At 31.3% G+C, this 16,651-nt stretch overlaps 1 protein-coding gene across 4 annotated transcripts in view; it reads right to left on the bottom strand.

Moving 5' to 3' along the window:
• The window catches only part of Ppn (proteoglycan-like sulfated glycoprotein papilin), a 531,917-nt gene that overhangs the window by 229,907 nt on the left and 285,359 nt on the right, over positions 1-16,651 (bottom strand). The window lies entirely within an intron of this gene.

Here is a 16,651-nt window from a genome sequence, read left to right as displayed (position 1 = left end):
AATTACATTAAAAATGTTATTTACTATAAATAGAAGTATAGACAGTATAATACAACTTAAAAATATAAGTAGAAAAAAAGCAATCCTAAGATCCGCCACGTAAATATTACACGGTTTATATTTCATTACATATGATTTTGTTAAATATTTTTGTCAATTGTAACCAAATAACGTTCATGAATTTAGCGTACTAACAACAACAAAAACTTTTACAATGAAAGCTTCAAAATCCTGAACATTTTTACATGTTTCTCGAGTTGTAATTTTTTAACACGGCTCTAACCCCAATGTTTTCCTTTTTTATCCCCAAAACACAAATATAATTTTACGTAGATCGTTCGAGAAGTATGAATCGTTCGTGCGCAGCCGCTCGGCATACCACCATCGATCCGCTCTACGCCGATTGAAGCTAAAATAAAAATGTGAGCACATATAATAAACAAACAAACCCACGCACCATCCTTTTTTGTGGAGAGCGATAAGGAAAATCCCTTAATAACCATTAATTAAACATTTCCACGCATACCTACACTTTTCTTTTTCTTTTTTCTTTTTCCTGTTTAGCCTCCGGTAACTACCGTTTAGATAATACTTCAGAGGATGAATGAGGATGATATGTATGAGTGTAAATGAAGTGTAGTCTTGTACAGTCTCAGTTCGACCGTTTCTGAGATGTGTGGTTAATTGAAACCCAACCACCAAAGAACACCGATATCCACGATCTAGTATTCAAGTCAGCGTAAAAATAGCTGGGTTTACTAGGACTTGAACGCTGGAACTCTCGACTTCCAAATCAGGTGATTTGGGAAGACGCGTTCACCACTAGACCAACCCGGTGGGTTACGCATACCTACACTACAAGAATAAAATAAAACGCATTACAACAGAATCAAAGCGTAGAATGTTTCTAAACTAGTAAATATCTTTTTTATCAGTTAAAGACTTGTACGGTGCAATTTTCCGTTCTTTTCTTTTCTGTATTAACGATGTTCTTTTAAAGAATCTTTTGCCATAACTTTTTCTCTTCTCCAAATTGTTCTCAATCGACCCAATAATTTTCAATATTCTCCTGTAACACCGTGTTTCAAAATTTGCTGTTCTTTTCCTTTCGTTATTTCCTATACTTCACGTTATTTAGCTGTTTAGCGCTACTCTAAATATAAAAAAAAAATTTCTAATTACTACTTTGATACTACAAGATCTCTTTTTCCGATGGAAATTCTTTTAATTTGGCCTCATCTTCTTTATTTTGTTCGTTTTCGGTAACCTTTCACAATTTTAATAACCCGATAATAATAATTATTCTACAATAATTCTACAATTCTACAATTTTAATAACATAATAATTACAATTGTAATTCTGAACAATTATTTCCCATTAAAAAAAATAAAACTACAGGCCCGATAAAAAGAAATGTAGCATCATATCGCAATACCGACTGGAAAGTATTTACATAGCACATTAATTAAATAACGGGAAAAGTATTCTATAACCAGAAGAATAAATATGAAGCGAATTTTTTTTTTTATGAAAAATTATACATAACGAAGTATGAAAACCAACAGAACTATGCGCCCAGAAGAATGAATTAGATGCTTAATTAAAATGTCTTTAAAATTAATAAACAATATCAATCAATTTCGATGGAAAATAACCGACGGTAACTCTAAAATAAAAAACGCATTTGTTATTCTTTTCAACTAATATTACTGTAAAATACTTTTGAAATTTAGCTTAATAGCTTACCCGTAAACTCATATTTTAATACGAACTGAAAAATTTCTTTTAAATCCGTTTATTTTAAATATATGTAGCTAAATGTTTCATCAAATTTACCCCAAAATTAAATAAATTATGACGAATGTTTTTGTTATTATTGTCGACAAAATTAATTATTTTACGTCCAATCGTATAAAAGAACAATTTTTTTTGATAGCTTATTTAAAAAAGAAAAAGGGAAGAATAATGATATCGTATTCAGAATTCTGATGTTCTCACAGTTCAATCTGTTTACGGTTTGTTTATAAGCGGAAAAGATAATTTATTAACATAAAAGGGAAACAGAGGAAGACGGAAAAAAATAAAAGGCATAAAGAAAGAGAAGAGGTTCGGACAAATGAGAACGATGACGGTAATGGCGTGACTTGATCGTACGGCTCCGTTAGACTTGTTAACTTGTAAGATTTAACGACAAACAGGCAAAGAGCGTCTGACCGGTCAGAGCCAAAAGTCATAGGCGGTCTAACATTAATACTGACACAGACTAAAAATTTGTGTCGGTAAAGAAAAAACCACACACCGTCGTGTCGTGACGGTGGATAGAAATAAGAAGATTGCTGTTACTTATAACTACTAACAAAGATTTTTTTTCCACCGTCCCCATCAACATCTCTGTATCTGAAATAATAAAATAATATATACTATGCAGCTATGACTAAGAAAAATAAAGACGAAGATGGATCATAACCTTGCCGTAAGATGGTATTCCGGTTTTATCTTGTATCTATTTGTCTAAACGTATTACATATAAAATATAATTTTTACTTTATACCTTCTTATAAGAAATCTTATCTAAAATATTTCTCGAGAAACACACGACAAAAGAGTATAATGATTATAATTTCCAAATACGAGTAAACTTTCAAACGGTTAATTCTTTGTTTTATTTATAAAATAATATTCCATCGTTTATTTTAAATTCTTCTTTACGATAGAAAAATTTATATAAAAAGTACGGGTAAACAAACGAAATATTATATTAACAAACATAAATTAACGAAAATGTAAAGTAATCAAAATCCTACGACAATTATCTATTTATTTTTTTAATACTTGCTTTAACCTCGGGCAAGAATATCAGAACGGTTTACACTTTAGTTCAACGCGTCCAGATACTACACAAATTTCGTGGATGGACGAGTTGTGTGTGCTGTTTATAGTTTTTTTTACTTGTTTTCAGATGATTTTTTAACGAAACAAGGTAAGCAAATTTTTATTCAACATATAATAAAGTAAATCAGCGGTTTCCAACCATTTTTACTCGGGAATTTTTTAAAACCAATTTCTATGGCGGAACCCCTTCGGCCTACCTATATCTTACAAATTAATGTTGTTTAGAAATAGAGTTGCGGGAGGGGGGAGAGGAAAAGAGGAAAGGTAGTAAGAGAATATGGGAATATAAAGAGATATCTAAACGATTGCGCGATGTCCGTACGATGAAATTATATTTTAAAAACATTGAAATTTACCGTTTCTCAATCACCTCCAAAACACGTGATATCAAAATTAAATTTCTGTTTTTCTTATTTTGATTTTACTTTTGTTTTTTATTCTTAATTTACTACGACTTTTATTAATTTTTTCCCCAGTAGCTGCCGCGGAACCCTAAGGATTCCGCGTAGACTTTTCAGTAACATTTAACATTTCCACGCATATCTACATTACAAGAGTAAAATAAAACGCATTACAACAGAACGAAAGCGTAGAATGTTTCTAAACTAGTAAATATCTTTTTTATCAGTTAAAGACTTGTACGGTGCAATTTTCCGTCCTTTTCTATTCTGTATCAACGATGTTCTTTTAACGAATTTTTTCCCATAACTTATTCGCGGAACCCCTAGGGAATACGCGAATATTTCTTTAGGGCTCTGGTATATATTTTATACGATTATTGTTGCATACGGTTAGGGATACAAACAAAGTATTTCGTAAATAAAACTTTGGTTATTGTAACAAGTTAAGATACTATGAGGTTGTTAATTCAAAACTCGGTTTGGTAAAAACAATTGTGATTAAAAAACCGGCGGAAATCCGCCGGGCAGTCGCCGAATTTTAATACATTATCACACTAGAACTTGAAATCCTGCAGCTTTAGAAGAATTTTTTTTATTACCTAATACGTTTGCCAATATTATACCACTACTGAAACAAAAGCTGCTCGTTTAGTATGTATGACATCGCATATAACACAATATGAATATAGAGTAGAAGAATGTTGCGATCGTTACAGGTGTTGCCAGTTGTTACTAACGGCCATATCTAGTGTCACTGAATATATATATATATAGTGCAAAAGTGCATCTACATCGTCTATATTACAATTAATTTCCGTCTGTGTACCGATATATGGTTTTACTAAAACACATATCTTACACATTTAGGTATTGGCACATTCCTCCTCTCGCTACCTGTAACATCTGATCGTTCTCACGCCGGAATAAATTAAGGAATGCGGTTCGTATCATTCTTACTTCGCTATTTATTAAGCGAATAAAATTTACAGGTACGTTCATATGGTATAACTGTATCGTGTATCCACATCAAACGATTTTATTAATTGAAAACAACGATACAGTTCAGAAAAAAGACAATCTTTTAATACGTTATTATATTCAAAGACTGATAATTTACAATTTTATCTGTTACACTGCTTTATCTACACTTCGTCTCATCCAACGTACAACATAAAAACGCGATTTAACGTTTTCTTTTTATCATCCATCGTACATAATTTTACTAATTATGAAACTATTCTTTAAATTCTGATATAAAATTTTCCTATTTTAATTTTAACTAGCCATTGTCCTATCGAGTCATGATTGCCGTATCGTGCAGTAGTGGTATCGTTCCCCAGGAATACTGAGTCCTGGAGAACACCCGAGAAATCGTTAAAGAAATCAAATAACACGTCCTTATATTTAATCTGGAAAAAGCATTTGTTCAAGTAACTACGCGATAGCAAATCGAATGGTTGAGGTAGACTACAGTTTTCAGTTTGTACAGCAAACCAAGTAACCAGGCCTTATCTAACTGGACTTCTAGAAAGCAGCAGAACAAAGTTTTTTCTCCTCTAAGCATTTAGTGACAACACGAATGATCCTGTATATCTGGTCAAGGGTGGAGTGACCACCGCGGTCACCGAACAGGCGGTCAGGAGTAACTTCTTTCTGCTCTAAAACTGGCTATATTCTCCGAAGGAATATCCTTTCGAATACCTTCAACGTAACGGATAATAGGCGTATTGGCCTCTACGATGACAACTCATGCGCTGACTTGCTCGGCTTAAGGATCATCACCATTTGAGACACCTTCCACTCTTACGGGTAGCACGTCGTTCGAAGGATACAGTTAAAGAGTCAAGTCGTACAAATTACGGCCTTAGATAGAAGCATAGTAAGCATTTTGTTGATAATCAAATTAAGGCCAGGTGTATTCTGTGACTTCCGCTTCTTCCCAATCACCTTTAACACTTCCCTAGATGAGAAGGGCTTAATCGAAAGACTTATCGAAATCAGCCTCTCTTAAAGGTTCATAATATCCTTTTCACCGACTCCGTGGATGTTAAGTGGTTGAAAGAGCGATCGCGTACGGCCTTCTCACTATTACTTCTAGCCCGTGATACATATCTGATTTCTTAAGCGGAGGGAACTGAAGTGACGGTCCTGTGAAATTTCCTCGTGGCCTTCCCAAAGAATAGTCGTCCCTTTATGAAGGTGAAAAATTGCAGAGGTAATTTTTAAATGTGTCCTCCTTGAAAGACTTTAATCTCCTAGCAGTCCTGTTTAATGAAGTCCTATATCATTATGGTCTCCTGTAACGCTACCATTTCCTCTTGAGTCGCTTGTATCGAGATCTACTACCTCCCGTGGACAGTCAGCTTCACCTTGTCTCTCATGCGTTTTTCCAGGCGTTGAGTGCTGTTTCCTGCAACAGGAAACAACTTGGCGCATAGTCAGGTATTTGGTCGCACAGTCTATATCAGCCGAACGTTTCAACTCGGTGGGTTTTGGCCAATTTATCGTCGATTCACCAACGCTGCCAGTCTGTCCTGTTGTTGTGTAAGTTAGGAGATTTCTTCTTCCTAATTAACACCGTGTTTATAGTCAGTAGGACCAGCGAATGATCAATGTTGAATCGTAGCTAATCCCCACAGAAATGTATACAGACGATATACCGGAAGGTAATTTTATTGTAAATTAATATAAAAAAAACAACTTTATTTAAATTACAGAAAGGCATTCCAAAACGTTGATTACATGAAAAAAGCCATTTGAAAGACACGAAAAGGCGTGAAATCTACATGTTGATAAAAATAAAAACTGCGGGGAAAAAACGAAATAATGTTTGTACCAAGCGTGAGCTTTCTGAAAAGTGAGAAATATGTTTTTTATTTTTTGCCAAATTTTTTCAATTATTTTTCTTGAATTTCCGGGAAGAAAATACATCTACTGTAAATAGTTATTTTAAACGTATGTTAAATATCAGAATTACATCAGTTTATACGTATATGTTTTTATTCCGTAAAAATCTAATACCAAGCAGTGTTTGAAAAAGACAAAAATTGTCTTTTTATCATATATACAGAAAAAAGGATTTTCATTTACAAAATCTTCCATTAACTTCATCCGGGGAAAAATAGAACCTTCTTGCTTTAAAATATCAAAACATAATCTTGAACAAAGTTAAAAAAAATAAGACAACTTTTCGTTGATTTCATTTAATTTTAATACTTGTTTAATTTGGTTTAATACTGCTAACAATAGATACCGTAGATAAAGAAACTTCAACTTTCTAACTTGCAGCATCTTAACGAACGCGTTTCTAACTTACACCACTCAAATTTTTTCGACGAAGAAAAAATTAAGGATAACTTAAGAATTTGACTAATCTCCATCAAAGTTTCATATTCACAACCTCAGATACACTATTTCAACATATCTAAATTTCAGTGAAATTGATGAAGTAGTTTTGAAAATTCTCGAGCCACACCATTTTATACATAGCCCTATCTACATCTATATATATAAGGAAAGAATATTTTAAGTGAATAGTATTTTTGTACTCCTCGTACATTAAAAGAAAATTCCTTTTTACATCTTCCCATTTCACACTATGCTACCGAAAGTAATACTGTTTCTTCGAAATGTCGGTAAAAATGTAGAATTAACAATCTCCTATTTAAGCGGTTAAATAAAAATATAATACGATGAAAATAATATTGGGAACGTCTTATTCGTATTCATTCACGTTTATAAGCGATAAATAACCGTTAAAAAAACAATGCGGTTAGTTTAGTAATCGGTAAACGAAGATTTATCAACGAAAAATAAATTACTGAGAATCTTCTCGAGTTGAATATTTCATTAGATATAAAAATAAATTTTTACGTCAGGAATCCTTTAGAAAAGTTTGGTTTTTTATGAACCGATCTGTAAACGTGCATACATGCGTTTTTAAGAATATTTATAATGATAACGATATAAATGTACAGGTGGCTGTGTTCAATCAACACGTGTCTTCACTGTTTTTATACGTAATATGCACAGTACTCGAACGAATGCTATTCCGTAGATCGTGTGTTTATTTACTATTTTTTACGCGTTCGGATGGGTGAATGCGTGTTAGGTAGCCACAGTGCGTGTCCCCATGAGCATGAATATTGAACAGATAGCCGGTGCTATAGAAAGCGATCGGTTAAAGCTTCAACCTGTTATAATAACAATCAGTCCTTTCAATCTGACATTTCAATCCCCTGTCACACGTTTAACTCTATTTTGCTTGAACTTAAAAAAAAACCTGTCCTTTTTTCATTCATCTGTATAATTTATTAATATTTATTAGTAAAAAACTATTTATCATTAGCAATCGTTTCCTTAATAATATAATACAAAGATACAAAAATTTTAAATTCAAATAACTGTTATTCAAAACCGTACGCTTACGGAAAAATTGTTCGTCAAAATAGAAATATAATTACTAATTTTAATACTATTTGCTATTGTTAAAGTTTTACGGTTTTAAATTTTCAAATCGTAAATATAAATTTAAAACTCTTTTTCCCTAAAGAAATTTCTTATATATCAAATGTTTATTTTTCAAGACTTGTTTGTGATACGATACGGAAAACTATGATAAATAAATAAGTTCTTCCTTGCCCCGAACAGAATAAGCGTTTTTTGTTAATTATTTAACACGATTTAAACTCCTCTTTAGTTTTTTTTTAATTTTGAAAGGATACAGATTAAGAAAAAAAATTCAAATTTCTGTAAAATTAACATAAATATTGATGTAAAAATTAAATTTTTTTCAACTATGTTACTATTTATTATAAGAATGGAAAACGTTTAATTAGCCTATTGAAAACATTATTTCCGCATTGTATGTAAATAAGTATATATATATATATATATATATATATATATATATATATATATATATTTGTTGCATTCATAATAGTCTACAAGCTGCGGTTTAGTCACGATATATAAATAGAACATGTATTTAGCTTGTTATGAAAAACAAGCTAAACATTAATTTATATTTAATTTTGTAGAAAATAAATAAAATTTCCTGTAGCTGCAGCAATAAACAATAAATAATTTAGTAACCTTTAACTTGAAGCAGAGTTAAAAGCAAAAATTTAAATAACTCAAAAATTATAAAATTTTTTGTTTTACTTTTTTATTTTTCGCACTTTTGTTGTTTTTTTAAACTATTATTTTTTACTCTGCCGGCTGTACAGTTATTCTTTACCGCGGTATATCACGTACGGGAAAGAATGGTAATCGGGACATATCAGGGTTTTTGCAGATACATCCGTTTCATTAACCATCTAACCGAAAACCACAATTTTAGCATTGAAAAAATATACATTGATGTACGTACATATGATGTATGTTGGATCGTTTTTTTCTTGATATTGCAGAGTTGATGGACCGATTTCAATAAAATTTTGCGTCATGATTTCTGTATACGAGGCATTGATGTCATTCAATTATAGTCACAATCGTTAAAGGACCAGAGAGATAGGATGTCATAGCTCCCGTATCTCGAAATTTTACTTAAAGAGCGAGTCAATTTTTTTCACATAATTTAATACTTCTTAATCAGCTAAAATACTTTACGACGGTGGTTAATCTTATCCAAATCCTCATAAAGAGTGGCGATTAAAAATACCCTCTTTTTTTATTTTTTGTTGTTTAGGATTAAAATTCACATATTTGTAGTATTTAAATAATTCCATTACATTATTTTGTCGTTTTGGTAATGTATTTGGGCAATTTCAAGCAGGGTGAAGGATGAATAAGCCTATTTTTTTGTTTTCTTTTTCATCAGTTATCGTTTTGCTTGTTATCTTGAGACTTTTATGATTCATCAGAATTTCATAAGAATCTAACCGATTCTTGTGAAATTCCGAACGATAACTTCTGAGTACGAGTCGTTGATACCGTTTAATTTTAATTACAATCGGTCATTGCGATGGGGAGGTGTAGTAATTGTAGTCCCGTAATTCAACATTTTATTTAAAGAATGTAGTAGTAATTCTTAAATACATTTTACTTGCGTACTCGCATACTTTAATATTCTACTTAATTTTTCTCCGTAGTTATCCCAATTTCGCTGGTAACGTTATGAAAAGCTGCTGTTTGCCGGTTTTTTTTTAATATTATATATTTTATAAATATAAATATAAATTGAAGAACATAAGAAAGAAGCCCTAATAAGAAAGGGAGTCCGACAAGGATGTTCCCTATCTCCGTTACTTTTTAATCTTTACATGGAACTAGGAGTTAATGATGTTAAAGAACAATTTAGATTCGGAGTAACAGTACAAGGTGACAAGATGAAGATACTACGATTTGCTGATGATATAGTAATTCTAGCCGAGAGTAAAAAGGATTTAGAAGAAACAATGAACGGCATAGATGAAGTCCTACGCAAGAACTATCGCATGAAAATAAACAAGAACAAAACAAAAGTAATGAAATGTAGTAGAAATAACAAAGATGGACCGCTGAATGTGAAAATAGGAGGAGAAAAGATTACGGAGGTAGAAGAATTTTGTTATTTGGGAAGTAAAATTACTAAAGATGGACGAAGCAGGAGCGATATAAAATGCCGAATAGCACAAGCTAAACGAGCCTTCAGTAAGAAATATAATTTGTTTACATCAAAAATTAATTTAAATGTCAGGAAAAGATTTTTGAAAGTGTATGTTTGGAGTGTCGCTTTGTATGGAAGTGAAACTTGAACGATCGGAGTATCTGAGAAGAAAAGATTAGAAGCTTTTGAAATGCGGTGCTATAGGAGAATGTTAAAAATCAGACGGGTGGATAAAGTGACAAACGAAGAGGTATTGCGGCAAATAGATGAAGAAAGAAGCATTTGGAAAAATATAGTTAAAAGAAGAGACACACTTATAGGCCACATACTAAGGCATCCTGGAATAGTCGCTTTAATATTGGAAGGACAGGTAGAAGGGAAAAATTGTGTAGGCAGGCCACGTTTGGAGTATGTAAAACAAATTGTTGGGGATGTAGGATGTAGAGGGTATACTGAAATGAAACGACTAGCACTAGATAGGGAATCTTGGAGAGCTGCATCAAACCAGTCAAATGACTGAAGACAAAAAAAAAAAAAAAAAAAATTTATAAATCTCATTAATTATATTTCCGTTATAAAATATGGGTAAACCGACAAAAAAATCTGACCGCATAAAATAGTAGCAATTTAGAAAAGATTAATTTACTAAGTATGCAGGTTAAGAATTGTTTGATAACTTTCATTAAAAATTGTCTAGCCATTCCACAGTTACATGGGGTACAAACTAACAAATAATTGGTTATTAATAAGAATTCTCAATTCTCAAAAAATCGTAAAAAATATTTTAAAAACTCATTAAAAAGTTTTTTAATTGCTTTTTTTTAGGAAAAAAATCCTTTCCTTAATTAACTTTTTATTTTATAATATCGTATAAATGATATGTACGGATGCTTTTTTAAACGTCTGCCAGTAAACTTGACGTTTAATAAATTGTATAAAAATAAACAAAATTTTTAACTCTAAACCGTTTCTGAATATATTTGTTATATATTACATCTAACGCCACGTGTTGTGGGAAACGCGGTATTAGACACAAGACTACATAACCGACACAAGGGATCGGAGTCGATTTTTCATTAGAAGAGTAATTTAAATTAACTCGTTAAGAGGAGAAGATGATAACTATTATAGAATAGGCTACGTATAATGTAGGCAGACGTGTGTTGAAATAAGTACGTGCTCTTAAAGAAAACGAATAAGATGAAGGGTACTTCTATATGAAGTTGAACAAGGGCGATTGTAGTGGTATCCGTTGAAAATAATGAACTTTCCCTTTTACACCTTCTACACTTTTAAAAAAGTAGATCGGTTTAGTTCCATTACTTTAAACGAAGGTGTATAGAAATTAAGATGAAGAAGGAGAAAAGAACGACCACGAGAATAAGACGAAAAAGAAGGTCTTTTATGATCGTCTCGCGGTTCTTTACAAGGAGTACATGTAATTACGGAGGTCAATTCTAATATAACAGACCGGACCGCAGACTGTTCTCATCGCATCGCGTCTCACCGCTTTACTCTTTAACTACTGCTGACTACTAACTTTAATAACATCAATGCAATGCATATCTAATTGCAGACGTATTGCTTAATCCAAATTCTATTCAGTGCTTAAATAGATCTTGTCTCGACGACATAAGAATTCATTTTATATCGCTGCGATACACCTGACCCTATAACGAATAGAGCTAAAAACCAATCGATGTCATTTTCAAGTAGACTATATCACAGTGTCGGCAACACAGATATCGGCAGACGGTTTGATTAAAATAAATTATTAAAATTAAAGAACGTAAACTATTATAGTCTGATATAAACCAAACCGAATTATATCGGTAACCGATCTAAAATAAAACATAGAATCAAAACAATATGACGATTTCACCATAATATCAAGGCACTCTTTATTAACTCGGCGCTGAATTAAAAAAAAATTGAAACGATACTATTTATTACCTTTTACCAGATCATTTTGAAGCCAGGTTTATTTAAATAAAAATTAATATATTTTATGTTACACGCATTGTTTTTTTTTTTTTTTTACGGGTTGAAGTAAATAAAATGTTGGCAGATTAAGAAAATAATCGTTCGCAAAAAAATAATCAAGACAAGGCCGTGAAAACTTTATTTTAATAAAAGATTTACTGATAAATGACGTAGTTAAGTAACTACGACCGAGCGTGAGTTAACGTTCGATGGAGTGCAAGAGTATATATATTTTTCTTAATAATTAATATTAAACTTTTTAATTAATTTACTAAAAGATTCGTTTAAAAGTACTTTGATTATCAGAATAACAAAAGGTTATATTGGATTAGTGCTAAGCGATTATAACGATTTAATTACAATTTAATTAATTTGAATTCGGTTGTAATAATTAACTAATTTTTTTTAATAAAGACTCGTCTATATATTTATTTAACTAGACACGGAATTGCGAATACTTTTCTTCGGCTGAAAACTATGCGGTAAACTTCTTTGTTTGCACGGATATTAAAATTATACAATCTAAGTACATTAATCTAATAGTAACCGATTGCATATAAAAAATTACTGTATAAATCACGTTTCCTCGATGATATACCTAAATTATGCAGTTTTACGATCGGTTTTGTGATCGATTTTGCTGCGTACCCCGGTTAAACGATCGGTCGAAAGAAAGTGGAGAGGATATAAATGATTATAATACGGATAAAACAAGTCCGTTAGTCGCAACTAGGAAATTCCTGACCGGATTACGAGTTTCGATCGACCGATATAAAATAGTATTCGATATACGTATTTTATACTTTATTTAGGAATTCGAGACCGGGTTTTACCAGAAAGATACTGTGCGCTCTAGAGTCGGTTAATCTACCGGATAACACCAATGATCTATAGATCCTGACCTCATAAGGGTGTTTCTAGCAGAATGAAACCGAGATCGATAGAACATAAAATGTAGCAGATTGAAAATATGGAAGAGGTTTTGCTCGGGATAAGGGGACGAAGAACTATCACGGAGGAAAAGCAGTTCAAGAAATCTTCCGATCAGACAGCAGGTTCTGGGTTAATATAACATTTCAGTTTTATTACGGGAAATATATTTTAAATACAACGATAGTTTTGCAGAGGAGAAAGTACTTTGTTTTATGTTCTAGGCTGAAGTCGTATAAATTATCGGTTAGGTTTGGGAAACTTATTCAAGACATTTCATTGCGGTCAATGTATCAATAACTTTTTTTTTTTGTCTTCAGTCATTTGACTGGTTTGATGCAGCTCTCCAAGATTCCCTATCTAGTGCTAGTCGTTTCATTTCAGTATACCCTCTACATCCTACATCCCTAACAATTTGTTTTACATATTCCAATCGTGGCCTGCCTACACAATTTTTCCCTTCTATCTGTCCTTCCAAAATTAAAGCGACTATTCCAGGATGCCTTAGTATGTGGCCTATAAGTCTGTCTCTTCTTTTAACTATATTTTTCCAAATGCTTCTTTCTTCATCTATTTGCCGCAATACCTCCTCATTTGTCACTTTATCCACCCATCTGATTTTTAACATTCTCCTATAGCACCACATTTCAAAAGCTTCTAATCTTTTCTTCTCAGATACTCCGATTGTCCAAGTTTCACTTCCATATAAGGCGACACTCCAAACATACACTTTCAAAAATCTTTTCCTGACATTTAAATTAATTTTTGATGTAAACAACTTATATTTCTTACTGAAGGCTCGTTTAGCTTGTGCTATTCGGCATTTTATATCGCTCCTGCTTCGTCCATCTTTAGTAATTCTACTTCCCAAATAACAAAATTCTTCTACCTCCATAATCTTTTCTCCTCCTATTTTCACATTCAGTGGTCCATCTTTGTTATTTCTACTACATTTAAAAGTAAAGTAAAAGTATCAATAACGTGAGATCGGAAATCATAAATTATTACGTTAACTATCGGCTGATCTTAAATTGATTTCCATAGATATGGAAATATCTATTTATCTTTACATAATTTATTTATTTATACTACTGATATGAAATTAAAGCTGAACGTAAATAATCTTAAGCTAAATTAGGATATTTAAAGTTGTTTAACGATTTCGATCAAGTAATAGACAACCGATTTGTAAATTCTTATTTTGTTTTAGCAAGTTATACTTGACATACGTAATCGTGCATTTTTAATGAAAGTCCCAATAATCATCCCTAGTTGGATACCAAAGATATTTCCATATTACATTTATCAAATAATCGACTGTATTGTTATAACTTAAGCAGCAGGTCAACCATGACTATGACACAACCGGTATACGATCGTATTATAATACTGACAATATTATTTAACCGTATACATACGAACACGGTTATACAAACGAACAAACTAAACAAAACATAAGTGATTAAAAAGATATTTATTGTTTCTTTTCTCGAAACGTATAGTACTAGGTGTGCCGCGTGCCTGAATGCTAGAGGGCGTTTCTTTCTTTATTTGTTATGAAAATCTACAAAATTTAGAAATATATAATACTGTCAATTACAAATTCTACTAAAATGGTGTTATAATAGTATTATTAATTTATGTTATAATATCATACGATTAGAGTAAAAGAAATATTTTATCCTGAAACTATAAAACCTATCTTTTACGTAAAAAATAAAGCTTCATATTTTTTCGATTTTTATGTACTTAAAAAAATTATAAAAACCGCCTAACTTGTAAAAGACTATTCAAAGTGGCGGCTTCGACCTTGATGCAGAGTCGTAATACTAACGTACAAGATTTTCAATTTTAATTTTGGTTTATTTTTATACATTTTTTGATGGTGCATCCAAATATGACTTCAAAATTTGACCAAGTGCTTAATTTTTTTTTTGTAATAGTCACTCGTAAAAATGAAAATTGTTCAAACGATTTGTTATGAAATGTTTATATTAATAATAGAATATAAATGCCTGAAGATGTTTATAAATGGCTAAGAGTAGAATAATTTGGAGGAATGACCAGGATAACTAAAAACGATTTTACAACATAGAATGACACCGATACTAATTGTTGAACTTGACTCGTTCCTTTTTCGAACGCTTTCACCAGGGTATATCAATTGCTCCTCCAAATATAATTCCAGCTCTTAGTCGACCGACTCAAATATTATTTCTCCTAATTATTTCCCTCTTAGCCGTTTATAAATATCTTTCACCGCGGTACCATTTCTACCTTTCATCCGGGTAGTAGGTACAGATACTACAATGCCAATCAGGTTTGGCATTTTTTCGCATGCAACATTTTTTTTTTTCATAAAAAAAGCACATTTGTAGCTGTTATTAGGTTTTATATAGTTATCGAAAAGAAAATACGTAAAAATATATAATTTTGTTCAATACTGATATTATAAGTTACCGGTTAAGATAAAATTACAGTACTTTAAGATATAATATATAGTACTTAATAATTTTGATTTTTTACGAATAAAAAAATAAGAGAAACAGGAACTGCCCCGGCATTTGTTTGTACAGATCAAGGGATAAACCATATTACAGCGTTGATAAAAAATATACAAGTAATCTAAAAAAAACTGAGTATTTTTAACTCAATTAGTAAAGCAAATATGTAAAGATACTAAATAAATTAAATATGAACAAAAATAACAATTCGAAGACATTAATGGAAATTATTTGAATATATTTTATTTGTATTTGAACGTGTTAAACAAAGATGCAGACAATTTGGGATTTAAATTTGTATTTATATATAAAACTCATTTACAGAGTATTATTGTATTTTTAATAAACTGACGGGAACATCTTTTAAAGTTCAGTAATTTATTAAAAATAACAACCGAAGCGTAATACCTTTCTCATACACAAATAGTATGTAGAATTACGTGAAAATAGTACTACTGTTTTACGTGTACTTGTTTGTTTTAATCAAATAAACTTTATATACAAATTAAGTATTTATCATTCCGTAATAATAATCTTATAGTTCCGTTATACATCTTCTGGAAGAGAAAAGCTTAACTCATAAGTTATATTAATTAAAATTGCAACCATTTATCGTCTTATAGAATATCTTATTTGATGGATAGCACACGAGTTTTATTTTTTTAGAATTGAAAAAACTTACGAATTTTAAGAAAAAAAACAAACAAAACTTTAAAATTAGAAATTCATGTTTTTTTTTCAATACTAACCTTATGAATTTAGTGTATTAAGCATTAAAAAAATTTGGTAGTAATATCTAATAAACAAAATTTCAATTAAATAAAAACTATTTTGAGAATCAGTAAAACGAAAATAAGAAATTGCAAATAAGATTACTTAAATGATCATGATATTACAATAAAAATTTTGCATCGTTGGCGAAATTTTCAAGCATTTACTTAGAGTTTAAATTTTTAACCACTTCTTCAAAAGTGTTAAAGATGATTATATATATATCAACTTTAACTTCAACTTCGCGAAATCTCAGAACCCTTTAAAATTAAGACGGGAGTGAGACAAGGGGACGCACTATTCCTCCCGCTTTATAACATCACATTGGACAAAGTGATGAAAGAGTGGGAAGATACACTCAAACAACAAAAATACAAGAAACCGATTTCATTGGGATTCGCGAAACTAAATTTAAGTACCCCTTACCTGGCATTTGCAGAGATTTGGCAATACTTGCGAAAAACGAACGGACTGCGATAAAACACACAGAAACACTCAAGAAATGTGCAGAAAAAGTGGGACTACAAATTTCGTTTGATAAAACAGTGTTCATCTACTTCAGAATAGAAATCCCAAATTT

The sequence above is a fragment of the Lycorma delicatula genome, chromosome 5, assembly GCF_047948215.1.
Source record: "Lycorma delicatula isolate Av1 chromosome 5, ASM4794821v1, whole genome shotgun sequence".
Classification (NCBI taxonomy): Eukaryota; Metazoa; Arthropoda; class Insecta; order Hemiptera; family Fulgoridae; genus Lycorma; species Lycorma delicatula.
The sequence above is the reverse complement of the archived record's forward strand: the minus strand, read 5'-3'. Positions and strand labels throughout refer to the sequence as shown.